This window comes from Coregonus clupeaformis, chromosome 23 (assembly GCF_020615455.1).
Source record: "Coregonus clupeaformis isolate EN_2021a chromosome 23, ASM2061545v1, whole genome shotgun sequence".
Lineage (NCBI taxonomy): Eukaryota > Metazoa > Chordata > Actinopteri > Salmoniformes > Salmonidae > Coregonus > Coregonus clupeaformis.
In genome coordinates, this window is record NC_059214.1 from 30,020,412 (window position 1) to 30,034,143 (window position 13,732).

The following is a 13,732-nucleotide window of genomic DNA, read 5'->3' on the forward strand; positions in this document are numbered from 1 at the left end:
AAACAACAGCCTGATCAACTCTATGCAAAGAAGATGTGCTGCGCTGCATGAGGCAAATGGTGGTCACACCAGATACTGACTGGTTTTCTGATCCATGCCCCTACCTTTTTTTAAAGGTATCTGTAACCAACAGATGCATATCTGTATTCCCAGTCATGTGAAATCCATAGATTAGGGCCTAATTTATTTATTTAAATTGACTGATTTCCATATATGAACTGTAACTCTTTGAAATTATTGCATATTGAGTTATATTTTTGTTCATTGTATAAATAAAACAAAACCCCCGGGTATTTGAGTGCACTCTTAAAACGAAGTCAAAGACAATGTTCGACCTAGCAAGCTTGCAAGCTAATGTTGGTGCACGTTGGGGCTCAATAAAGGTATGACGAATTATTCAGCAAATGAATGGGAAACCCAATGTTACTCACGTAGCAAACTCCCTGAAACAATCATTCCAAGGCTGATGCCTATCTATAATTCATTGCGGAAAATGCCCTGCATGCAACATAAGAGAAGTCCAGTGTCACAACAAAAAGTCCTTGGAAAAAGTCCTTGGTTTGCTCGAAATAAAGCAGCTCCTGATCTGACAACCTAGGCTACGATGGCTAAATTCTCCACACAGCAGCAGGCGAATTCAGACAAATTCGATAGATAGATGTTTAAAGCCCCAATGCAGTCTTTGTAATTGCATTTTTATATCATCAGTGTACTGTATGTCTAATAAATACTGTGTCTTTTTATTTAAGGAAAATAACTCCAAATGTTTTTCATAATTTATTTCCCTGAGCCTCCTTTGTCCCTTGAAATGCTCAGTCTGATTGTAGGATGGTCTAGAGCCCACCCCCTTATCCAGATGAACAGTCATTGGTCTATTATAATCAGATCAAATTGTGACGTCATTATGTGGGCCAAATGTTCCATCCCACCTTACCTAACATAGCAGGCGTAAAATAAATCCCTGAAACTAAATCCCCTACATACTGGTCTTAATGAGAAGAAGAAGAAAAAACTGTCGGGGGAGGTTCTCTTCTGCTGGAAAACTAGAAAATCACATTTTTAACTGCACTGCCCCTTTAACTAGACTTTCTCTAGACTTTTAATAGGTAAGTAAAATGAAGCAACAGTCTCTTTGCTGAATGCAATTCGTAATCTCTTCAGATTTAACATTTTTTACTTTGACGACATAGTGTCGGTCTCTGTTCTCCTCACGTCTTGAGCAGCATTACCCTATCAAGTGATGCTGCTCGAGAGTCCTGTGCAACAGCAAAACCCCAGCCTATATGTGATTGGCCCAAAAACTTTACAAGGCTTCTAATTTACTAAACCAAATCAGGGCATTCTAGTTCACATCAATTCAAAAGGTCCAAATAATTAAGTGGACAGCACATTAAAGAATTCAAACCAACAGCGCCTCTTAAATGATTGACAGGTTGTTTCTTTGAAGTTTGCACATGAAAGCAACACAATTAGTTTATGCAATGCAAAACAACATAGGCTCTACAGCAGAGGCTGTAGTAAAATGTATATGGTTTAATGGGGTATTACAACTGCTTGTGAAACAGCATGTTCTTTTGGAAACGCAAACTCTAAAGTTCGACCTTGAAATTGCTATGCTGTGGATGCTTTGGAGTCATGTTTGAAGAGGCAAGCATTCCTAGGCTCTAGCAACCTGCAATAAACATGAGTGATCTACTGTCCCAGACACTTTGAGCCCTTTGAGAGGACAGAATGTGCAAGAGATGACAGGGCTTCTGACAAGGGCCCAGTGCAGGTTTATGTGACCGCCTGGGCCCAAACCCCAGTCTCTTGCACATCATAAGACTGTATTAGCCAGCTAAGCTAAAGCCAAGGCATTTACTTGGGGACTGGGGAGCTAATTAAATGTTTCTCGTCATTCAAGATTGGTTACCCCATCCAAGCGTATGCACTTATTAAGAACATCCACTGATTGGCAACATTGTTGAATTCCAAGGCACTAGAATACCCTGTTGAACTCATAGTGATACACTGAGACACTGAGACACTGAGACACTGAGACACTGAGCATCTGTGCGCTTGTATTTTGACAGCCACTCTTGCCTGTCTACACTCTTTCCACTCTGGGGTTGTTATTTCTAATGGGGCACGTTGCCCGTAGCACAGGTGCAGCCAACACGCCCAGGTCCTCTCTGGTTTCCTTGGCGATGGTGCGTTTGCTTTTGTTTTGATTGGGTCCAGTTGAGAGGGTGGGGATGGGGCTGCTGGGTGAAATATTTTGGCTGGTTTATGGCCCTCTCTGATGAGGTCACAGTTTATACTATCTGGCTCTCTTACCAATCCCAGTCAAAACAGCCATCAACTGTATTTTTTTCTTGTTTTGCACTCTTGACCCGGGTGGTATAACATGTTACCTCCCTGCACAGAAATCCTGATAAATCTCCCAGCTATCGCTTGTCTGACACACATACTGGTGTTGTTACACTGTTACAATGAGAAGCAGGTGTGAGTCACCCCCTACCTAATGTGGTGTGGGACCCAGCATATGATGTTACTTTAGGGAAGAGATAATAATATGACAATATGTGTTATATTATGTCATTACAAATATGTTAGACTAATGATATGTATCTTTGCAATTGTTGAGTACAAACTGGATTAGTTATCACTTTGGCAATCAAAGCTTTATCAAAATAAGGAGATACAACTAATATTTCTCATAGTTTTCAGAAAAGTTAAAGGCAACAGAAGCAATTCTTACAGGCCTGGACACTTTAGGTCCTAAATCGAAAGTTTAGGACTATATTATTAAATACATAATCCACTCAAAAGCTATCTTTCAAAAAGCAAATTGTCACTTGCCACATAATCATGATGATGCAAAATGCATATCTTGGAAACTTGATTGCTGACATGCAAAACATTTTGGAACTCTATCAACAGTGGACTAATGAGAAAATACCCCCCCAAAATGTTGATTGGATTATTTCTTTAAGAGATAAACATGTAATTTACTGAAGGGGTTTTGAGATCTTTATTTCCAAATAGTCCAAATACCGCAAAATTACAGGCCTTGGAAAAATGTGTCTGGACACCAAATCCCCAGCCCAGTTACGTAATATATTACATCAGACTGGTCGAGTTGAGGAGTTGATTCTGATGTGGACACTAGGCTTCGAGAGGGAAAGATGGATGCAGGTAGACGAGAGCGGAAGACGGAAGACACCTGTCAGAAAGAGGTGGAGGGATAGGGATAGAGGAAGACAGGGACTGGCCAGAGTCTCAGAAGAGCAGCCAAGCAGTGATGGAAATTCGTGTTGATCCAACGTTGCTTGAACGCTCAATGACAGTGATGTCTCTGTACTCAGTGGGGTGTATTCTAAGCACCTGGCCTCTGCTGTGTTCTGAACAGATCCCCAGAAACCCCCTGTCTGATCTTCAAAGACTTGTGTCCTCACATGAACGAACGCCCACAGCATACCCTTGCCCCACTGGTCCCTGTCCAACTGTCCTAATACACACACACCAACACACCTCAGCTTTCTCAGCCACCAGTCTCTCTTTTATCAACAATCGTCTGGATGCTTTGAGGATCAGTGTGCGGAAACCTCCGGATGCATTCCCCGGCTTTAAAGCTGCCCTTTTTCCTGGCCCGTGTGCTTGGGTCCCTACTCCCTTTCATGTGCATGTCAGAGGGGGTGAGGAGGGCAGGGGACTGAACTTTGCTGGCATTAAAATAAAAGGATTAGGCCAACCTTCATCCAATGGCCTATTCACACCCACCACCACCACCTCTCTCCCCCATAGCATACCTCACATGTTGTAATCTGACCCCCCAACATCCCTTGGGCTTTGGAAGTTTAATCTAGAAATACCCCTGTATTGACACGTATGACACGTATGAGTATGAGTCAGCGCTACAAACGTCATTCTTAAACACGTTTGTAAAACAGAATGTTCCCCTCTGTCCCTACAGCACACTCAATAGAGTGTGTGTGTCTGTGCTGCCGTGCTTCCATACATGTGTGCTTATATGTGTGTTAGTGAAGACAAACCCCATGTCTCCCTAGATTAGAAGTCTCTAATAGAGATACTGTACCTCACATGTTTCTCCACTAAAAAGCCCCTGCACTGACCCCAAGGTTTTGGTGCTGTTTTATTCCTGATGTAACACTGTATTTATGGTTAGCTGTTCCAAAAGCAGAAGACGACCCTAACTTTTGACACTGTCTCCTCCCGCCTCCTGTGATCACCTGTGTGTGATTTACAACTCAGAATTGACAGTTCTTCCAATTACCCACTAACCCCCTTCTGACCTGCACTTGTGCATGTGCACACTTATGCAACTTCAAGAAAACCAGTTTCCAGTGAACCCTGTGACCGCTAAATGCAGGCAATGGGTTATGCGAGGGAGGGATGAGGAGGGATGGGTGGAGATGGAACAGAGGGGTGTGTCTGTGTGTATGCGTGTGTGTGTCAGACGTGTGATGGAGGTAAGAGTGTGTCCAGACTCCACAGGAGTGTGTGCGCCCTCTAATTACTTGACGGTGGGTGGCTATAATTATTATGACCTTTGACCCCTAACTCAGAGGGAACTCTTCAGTTACACAAGTTTCTGTGCTAACTGTACATCTGTGTCAAGGCCTCCACTTAGCTACAGTACAATATCATTATAACAGTTCTGCACAGCCTTTAATAACCCTTTACTTCTGACTGAGAGAGGAATCTGCACTCCTTTAGTACAGTTCAGGGTGGTGAGGGATGTACAGGGTTCTACAGTACAGAGTCGTTTGTTACAATGTTCAGGCCAGTCAATGTTGTAAATTATTATTCTGTTCTAGGAATGGCAATGGAATTTCTTTATTATGTACTTTACAAGTCACTTCTACGACTCATGTCTTTCCATTTCCATTTTACATTTCAGTCATTTAGCAGACGCTCTTATCCAGAGCGACTTACAGTTAGTGAGCGCATACATTTTCATACTGGCCCCCCGTGGGAAATGAACTCACAACCCTGGCATTGCAAGCGCCATGCTCTACCAACTTAGCATCAAATCAATTTTCTATACAGTGCCTTTGGAAAGTATTCAGACCCCTAAACTTTTTCCACATTTTGCTACGTTACAACCTTATTCTAAAATTGATTAAATAAATAAAAATCCTCAGCAATCAACACACAATACCCCATAATGATGAAGTGAAAACAGGTTTTGATATATTTTTGCAAATGTATGGAAAATAAAAAACGGAAATTCCTTATTTACATAAGTATTCAGACCCTTTGCTATGAGACTCGAAATTGAGCTCAGGTGCATCCTGTTTCCATTGATCATCCTTGAGATGTTTCTACAACTTGATTGGAGTCCACCTGTGGTAAATTCAATTGATTGGACATGATTTGGAAAGGCACACACCTGTCTATATAAGGTCCCACAGTTGACAGTGCATGTCAGAGCAAAAACCAAGCCATGAGGTTGAAGGAATTGCCCGTAGAGCTCAGAGAAAAATGTCTGCAGCATTGAAGGTCCCCATGAACACAGTGGCCATCCTCATTCTTAAATGGAAGAAGTTTGGAACCACCAAGACTCTTCCTAGAGCTGGCCGCCCGGCCAAACTGAGCAATCAGGGGAGAAGGGCCTTGGTCAGGGAGGTGACCAAGAACCCGATGGTCACTCTGACACAGCTCTAGTGTTCCTCTGTGGAGATGGGAGAACCTTCCATAATGACAACCATCTCTGCAGCACTCCACCAATCAGGCCTTTATGGTGGAGTGGCCAGACGGAAGCCACTCCTCAGTAAAAGGCACATGAAAGCTCACTTTGAGTTTGCCAAAAGGCACCTAAAGACTCTCAGACCATGAGAAACAAGATTCTCTGGTCTGATGAAACCAAGATTGAACTCTTTGGACTGAATGCCAAGCGTCACGTCTGGAGGAAACCTGGCACCATCCCTACGGTGAAGCATGGTGGGGGCATCATCATGCTGTGGGGATGTTTTTCAGAGGCAGGTACTGGGAGTCTAGTCAGGATCGAGGCAAAGATGAACGGAGCAAAGTACAGAGAGATCCTTAATGAAAACCTGCTCCAGAGCGCTCAGGACCTCAGACTGGGGCGAGGGTTCACCTTCCAACAGGACAACAACCCTAAATGCACAGCCAAGACAACGCAGGAGTGGCTTCGGGACAAGTCTCTGAATGTCCTTGAGTGGCCCAGCCAGAGCCCGGACTTAAACCCGATCTAATATCTCTGGAGATACCTGAAAATAGCTGTGCAGCAACGCTCCCCATTCAACCTGACAGAGTTTGAGAGGATCTGTAGAGAAGAATGGGAGAAACTCCCCAAAAACAGGTGTGCCAAGCTTGTAGCGTCATACCCAAGAAGACTTGAGGCTGTAATCGCTGCTAAAGGTGCTTCAACAAAGCACTGAGTACCCTTTTGCAATGATGTTAGCACAGCTGAAAACTGTTGTGCTGATTAAAGAAGCAATAAAACTGGCCTTGAGACTAGTTGAGTATCTGGAGCATCAGCAATTGTGGGTTCGATTACAGGCTCAAAATGGCCAGAAAAAAATTACTTTCTTCTGAAACTAGTCAGTCTATTCTTGTTCTGAGAAATGAAGGCTATTCCATGCGAGAAATTGCCAACTGTAAAAATGTATTTGTCCTCTTGCTCAGTTGTGCATCAGGGCCTCCCACTCCTCTTTCTATTCTGGGTAGAGCCAATTTGCGCTGTTCTGTGAAGGGAGTAGTACACAGCGTTGTACGAGATCTTCAGTTTCTTGGCAATTTCTCGCATAGAATAGCCTTCATTTCTCAGAACAAGAATAGACTGACTAGTTTCAGAAGAAAGTTATTTGTTTCTGGCCATTTTGAGCCTGTAATCGAACCCACAATTGCTGATGCTCCAGATACTCAACTAGTCGCAAGAAGGCCAGTTTTATTGCTTCTTTAATCAGCATAACAGTTTTCAGCTATGCTAACATAATTGCAAAAGGGTTTTCAAATTATCAATTAGCCTTTTAAAATGATAAACTTGGATTAGCAAACACAATGTGCCATTGGAACACAGGACTGATGGTTGCTGATAATGGGCCTCTGTACGCCTATGTAGATATTCCATAAAAAATCAGCCATTTCCAGCTACAATAGACATTTAAAACATTAACAATGTCTACACTGTATTTCTGCTCAATTGGATGTTAATTACTAGCTATTTCCTGTACACTATAAAAATGTCCTGTTGTTTTTACGGTAACTTACTGGCAGCAAGTTGCCTTAAGAAAAGGTTCAGTATGTTCCCATAGCGTATTTCCCAATATCCAATACATTTACATTTTAGTCATTTAGCAGACGCTCTTATCCAGAGCGACTTACAGTTAGTGAATGCATACATGTTTCTTTTTTTTTTCTTTTTTGTGTTTTTTTTCATACTGGCCCCCCGTGGGAAACGAACCCACATCCCTGCCGGCCAAACCCTCCCCTACCTTGGACCAATTGTGCGCCGCCCATGGGTATCCCGGTCACGGCCAGCTGCGACAGAGCCTGGACTCGAACCAGGATCTCTAGTGGCACAGCTAGCACTGCGATGCAGTGCCTTAGACCACTGCGCCACTCGGGAGTCAATACAGTTACTGTAATTTTTTTACAATACCAATAATGCTGCTGTAGTCATTTTACGGTAAATCTTCCTGTAATCAACTGGCTGCCAGTAAGTTATTGTACATCAGACTAATGACACACAGTACATGTCTGTAAAAATGGACTGTATTATAGTGTAAAAAGTGAATGCTACTGCAATTATATTGTAATGATTGAATGGATGAATTAATGATTGAATTATATTCATTGAGGGGAGGTGGGGTTTGTATTTTTCAGTATTCTACTTTAATTACATAGGATTGGTGCTAGGTAATGTTATCGTTTTTTCATTGAGTCTACAAAACATTAAGAACACTTGCTTTTTCCATGACATACTGCAGACTGACCAGGTGAAAGCAATGATCCCTTATTGATGTCACTTATTAAATCAATTTCAATCAGTGTACATGAAGGGGGGGGAGACAGGTTAAAGAAATAATTTTAATCCTTGAGACAACTGAGACATGGATTGTGTATGTGTGCCATTCAGAGGGTGAATGGGCAAGACAAAAGATTTAAGTAACTTTGAACGGGGTATGGTAGTAGGTGCCAGGCGCACCAGTTTGTGTCAAGAACTGCAACGCTGTTGGGTTTTTCACGTCAAAAGTTTCCAGTGTGTATCAAGAATGGTCCACCACCCAAAGGACATCCAGCCAACTTGACACAACTGTGGGAAGCATTGGAGTCAACATGGGCCAGCATCCCTGTGGAACGCTTTCGACACCTTGTACGTGTCCATGCCCCAATGAATTGAGGCTGTTCAAATAAAATCAAATCAAATTGTATTTTGTCACATGCTTCGTAAACAACAGGTGTAGAGTAACAGTGAAATGCTTAGTTACAGGGGGTTTCCAACAGCGCAGAGAATAATAAAAAAATAAAAAAAACAAGGAATAAATGCAGAATGTGTAACGATAAGCGCATGTTGGAGCTACACACAGGACTTAATCTTCAAGCTCACTGCCTGCATTCTACAGTTGTGGTCAAAGGTTTTGAGAATGACACAAGTATTGGTCTTCACAAAGTTCGCTGCTTCAGTGTTATGAGATATTTTTGTCAGATGTTACTATGGTATGCTGAAGTATAATTACAGTGTCAAAGGCTTTTATTGACAATTACATTAAGTTTATGGAAAGAGTCAATATTTGCAGTGTTGCCCCAGAGTCAATATTTGCAGTGTTGACCCTTCTTTTTCAAGACCTCTGCAATCTGCACAAATTTGTTTACATCCCTGTTAGTTAGTGTTTCTCCTTTGCAAGATAATCCATCCACCTGACAGGTGTGGCATATCAAGAAGCTGATTAAACAGCATGATCATTACACAGGTGCTCCTTAATAGGATGTCTGTGGGCGGAGCCGGGAGGGTCGTCAGTGAAATGGGACACACCTGGGGTCGGGTGTGTCCCGGGGATAAATACACCTTTCCCCCACACACTGAAGAGACTCTCTCCATGCAGACACACTGTTATTTTGGGTTGTGGCATTTTGGGGCTTCTTTATGTTAATTTGTTTTGGCACCTCCCAACACCCATTATTATCACCATCTATGCATGCATCCACTCACTTACACTACTGACACCATTAGTTTACTTTATTTAATAAATATGTTTGTTATTTCTTTATCTCCACGTTGTCTCCCTCTTTGCTACGGGCTACGAGCCGGTTCGTAACACATACTGACTGTAGGAATGTCCAACAGAGCTGTTGCCAGATAATTGAATGTCTATAACATTTTATTTTTATTTATTTTTTTACCTTTATTTAACCAGGTAAACCAGTTGAGAACAAGTTCTCATTTACAACTGCGACCTGGCCAAGATAAAGCAAAGCAGTGCGTTAAAAAACAACAACACAGAGTTACATATGGGGTAAACAAAACATAAAGTCAAAAATAGAACAGAAAATATATATACAGTGTGTGCAAATGTAGCAAGTTATGGAGGTAAGGCAATAAATAGGCCATAGTGCAAAATAATAAAAATTTAGTATTAACACTGGAATGATAGATGTGCAAGAGATGATGTGCAAATAGAGATACTGGGGTGCAAATGAGCAAAATAAATAACAATATGGGGATGAGGTAGTTGGGTGGGATAATTTCAGATGGGCTGTGTACAGGTGCAGTGATCGGTAAGGTGCTCTGACAACTGAAGCTTAAAGTTAGTGAGGGAGATAAGAGTCTCCAGCTTCAGAGATCTTTGCAGTTTGTTCCACTGCCTAGCAGTGATTTATAGATGACCTGGAGCCAGTGGGTTTGGCGACGAATATGTAGTGAGGACCAGCCAACAAGAGCGTACAGGTCACAGTGGTGGGTAGTATATGGGGCTTTGGTGACAAAACGGATGGCACTGTGATAGACTACATCCAATTTGCTGAGTAGAGTGTTGGAGGCTATTTTGTAAATGACATCGCCGAAGTCAAGGATCGGTAGGATAGTCAGTTTAATGAGGGCATGTTTGGCAGCATGAGTGAAGGAGGCTTTGGATTGGAGATGCTTAATGTGAGTCTGGAAGGATAGTTTACAGTCTAACCAGACACCTAGTTTATTTGTAGTTGTCCACATACTCTAGGTCAGACCCCCGAGAGTAGTGATTCTAGTCGGGTGGGCGGGTGCCAGCAGCGTTCGATTGAAGAGCATGCATTTAGTTTTACTAGTGTTTAAGAGCAGTTGGAGGCTACGGAAGGAGTGTTGTATGGCATTGAAGCTCGTTTTGGAGGTTTTGTTAACACAGTGTCCAATGAAGGGCCAGATGTATACAAAATGGTGTCGTCTGCGTAGAGGTGGATCTGAGAGTCACCAGCAGCAAGAACGACATCATTGATATACACAGAGAAAAGAGTCGGCCCGAGAATTGAACCCTGTGGCACCCCCATAGAGACTGCCATAGGTCCAGACAACAGGCCCTCCGATTTGACACATTGAACTCTATCTGAGAAGTAGTTGGTGAACCAGGCGAGGCAGTCATTTGAGAAACCAAGGCTATTTAGTCTGCCAATAAGAATGTGGTGGTTGACAGAGTCGAAAGCCTTGGTCAGGTCGATGAAGACGGCTGCACAGTACTGTCTACTATCGATCGCGGTTATAATATCGTTTAGGACCTTGAGCGTGGCTGAGGTGCACCCATGACCAGCTCAGAAAACGGATTGCATAGCGGAGAATTCAAATCCGTGGGATTCGAAATTGTCGGTGATCTGTTTGTTAACTTGGCTTTCAAAAACTTTCGAAAGGCAGGGCAGGATGGATATAGGTCTGTAACAGTTTGGATCTAGAGTGTCACCTCCTTTGAAGAGGGGGATGACTGCGGCAGCTTTCCAATCTCTGGGGATCTCAGACGTTACGAAAGAGAGGTTGAACAGGCTAGTAATAGGGGTTGCGACAATTTCGGCGGCTAATTTTAGAAAAAAAGGGTCCAGGTTGTCTAGCCCAGCTGATTTGTAGGGGTCCAGATTTTGCAGCTCTTTCAGAACATCAGCTGTCTGAATTTGTGTGAAGGAGAAGCGGGGGGGCATGGGCACGTTGCAGCGGAGGGTGCAGAGCTGGTGACCGGGGTAGTGGTAGCCAGGTGGAAAGCATGGCCAGCCGTAGCAAAATGCTTGTTGAAATTCTCGATTATTGTAGATTTATCGGTGGTGATAGTGTTTCCTAGCCTCAGTGCAGTGGGCAGCTGGGAGGAGGTGCTCTTATTCTCCGTGGACTTTACAGTGTCCCAAAACTTTTTGGAGTTAGTGCTAGCCTTTGCTTTCCTAACTGCTTGTGTATATTGGTTCCTAACTTCCCTGAAAAGTTGCATATCGCGGGGTTTGTTCGATCTTAATGCAGTACGCCACAGGATGTTTTTGTGCTGGTCAAGGGCAGTCAAGTGTGAGGAGAACCAGGGGCTATATCTGTTCTTAGTTCTGATTTTTTTTAATGGGGCATGCTTATTTAAGATTGAGAGGAAAGCACTTTTAAAGAACAACCAGGCATCCTCTACTGACGGAATGAGATCGATATCCATCCAGGATACTTGGGCCAGGTCAATTAGGAAGGCCTGCTCGCTAAAGTGTTTTAGGGAGCGTTTGACAGTGATGAGGGGTGGTCGTTTGACCGCGGACCCGTTACGGATGCAGGCAATAAGGCAGTGATCGCTGAGATCCTGGTTGAAGACAGCGGAGGTGTATTTAGAGGGTAAGTTAGTCAGGATGATATCTATGAGGGTGCCCATGTTTACGGATTTAGGGTTGTACCTGGTAGGTTCCTTGATAATTTGTGTGAGATTTAGGGCATCTAGTTTGGATTGTAGGATGGCCGGGGTGTTAAGCATATCCCAGTTTAGGTCACCAAGCAGTACGAACTCTGAGGATAGATGGGGGCAATCAATTCACATATGGTGTCCAGGGCACAGCTGGGAGCTGAGGGGGGTCTGTAGCAAGCGGCAACAGTGAGAGACTTATTTCTGGAAAGGTGGATTTTTAGAAGTAGGAGCTCAAACTGTTTGGGCACAGACCTGGATAGTATGATAGAGCTCTGCAGGCTATCTCTACAGTAGATTGCAACTCCACCCCCTTTGGCAGTTCTATCTAGATGGAAAATGTTGTAGTTGGGGATGGACATTTCTGAATTTTTGATGGCCTTCCTAAGCCAGGATTCAGACACTGCTAGAACATCAGGGTTGGCGGAGTGTGCTAACGCAGTGAATAACTCAAATTTAGGAAGGAGGCTTCTGATGTTAACATGCAAAAAGACAAGGCTTTTACGGTTACAGAAGTCAACAAATGATAGCGCCTGGGGAGTAGGAGTGATACTGGGGGCTGCAGGGCCTGGGTTAACCTCTACATCACCAGAGGAACAGAGGAGGACTAGAATAAGGATACGGCTAAAGGCTTTAAGAACTGGTCTTCTAGTGCGTTGGGTACAGAGAATAAAAGGTGCAGATTTCCGGGCGTTGTAGAATAGATTCAGGGCATTATGTACAGACAAGGATATGGAAGGATATGAGTACAGGGGAGGTAAACCTAAGCGTTGGGTAACAATGAAAGAGATAGCATCACTGGAGGCACCGATTGAGCTGGTCTCCGCGTGTATGGGGGGTGGAACAAAGGAGCTATTTGAGGCAGTTTGAGAGGGACTTGGGGCTCTACAGTGAAATTGTATAATAAGAAGTAACTGGAACAGCAATAGGCAAGGCATATTAACATGGGAGAGAGGCATAAAGCAATCACAGGTGTTATTCGAGAGAGCTAAGACAACAACTGGTAATGGCGATTAAAGTTTGGGCTGAGGCTAAACAGATAAAACAGGACAGGGTACCAGGAACAGTCCAGCAGGCATCAGCTGTGCAGCTGAGTGATCATAAGGTCCAGTGAACAGCAATGTGAGTCCGAGAGCAGTTCGAATTGGTGCTACAGCACAGGCGATCAGGAAGCACGGCTGTTGAATTGCGTGTGCTAGCGGGCCGGGGCTAGCAGATGGATCTTCGTGGTCGTCGCAACGGGAAGCCTGTTGAAACCACAGACGATTACATCGGCAGACCAGTCGTGATGGATCGGCGGGGCTCCGTGTCGACACTAGGAGGTCCCGTCCGGTTGACAGAGAGGTAGATAGCCGGGAGATGGGCCTGATTAGAGGCTAGCTCAAGGCTGATTAGCCAACCACAACATCCAATCAGTTGCAGCTAGCTAGTTGCGATGATCCGGTGTTAAAGGTCCAGTGATTCAGTGATTCCGGCAGAAAATCCAATATGTTCTGGGTCGATAACGCGCTGTGCAGACTGGCCGATAATAGTCCAGGCTAGAGCTAGCTGGTAGGTAGTGCAGGCCACGGACAATGGTGAAAAAACCCCACTAACGGTGGCTAATAGCAAGTAGCTAGTTAGCTGGCTACTCCCGTCCGGTAGACAGAGAGGTAGATAGCCGGGATATGGGCCTGGCTCGAGGCTAGCTCAAGGCTAACTGGTGCTTGCTTCGGGGTCAGTGGTGATTAGCCAACAGCAACATCCATTCGGTTGCGGCTAGCTGGTTGCGATCCGGTGTTAAGGTCCAGTGATTCAGTTATTCCGGCAGAAAATCCGATGTTCTGGGTGAAAACCGCTAATGGTGGCTAATAGCAAGTAGCTAGTTAGCTGGCTAGCTAGTT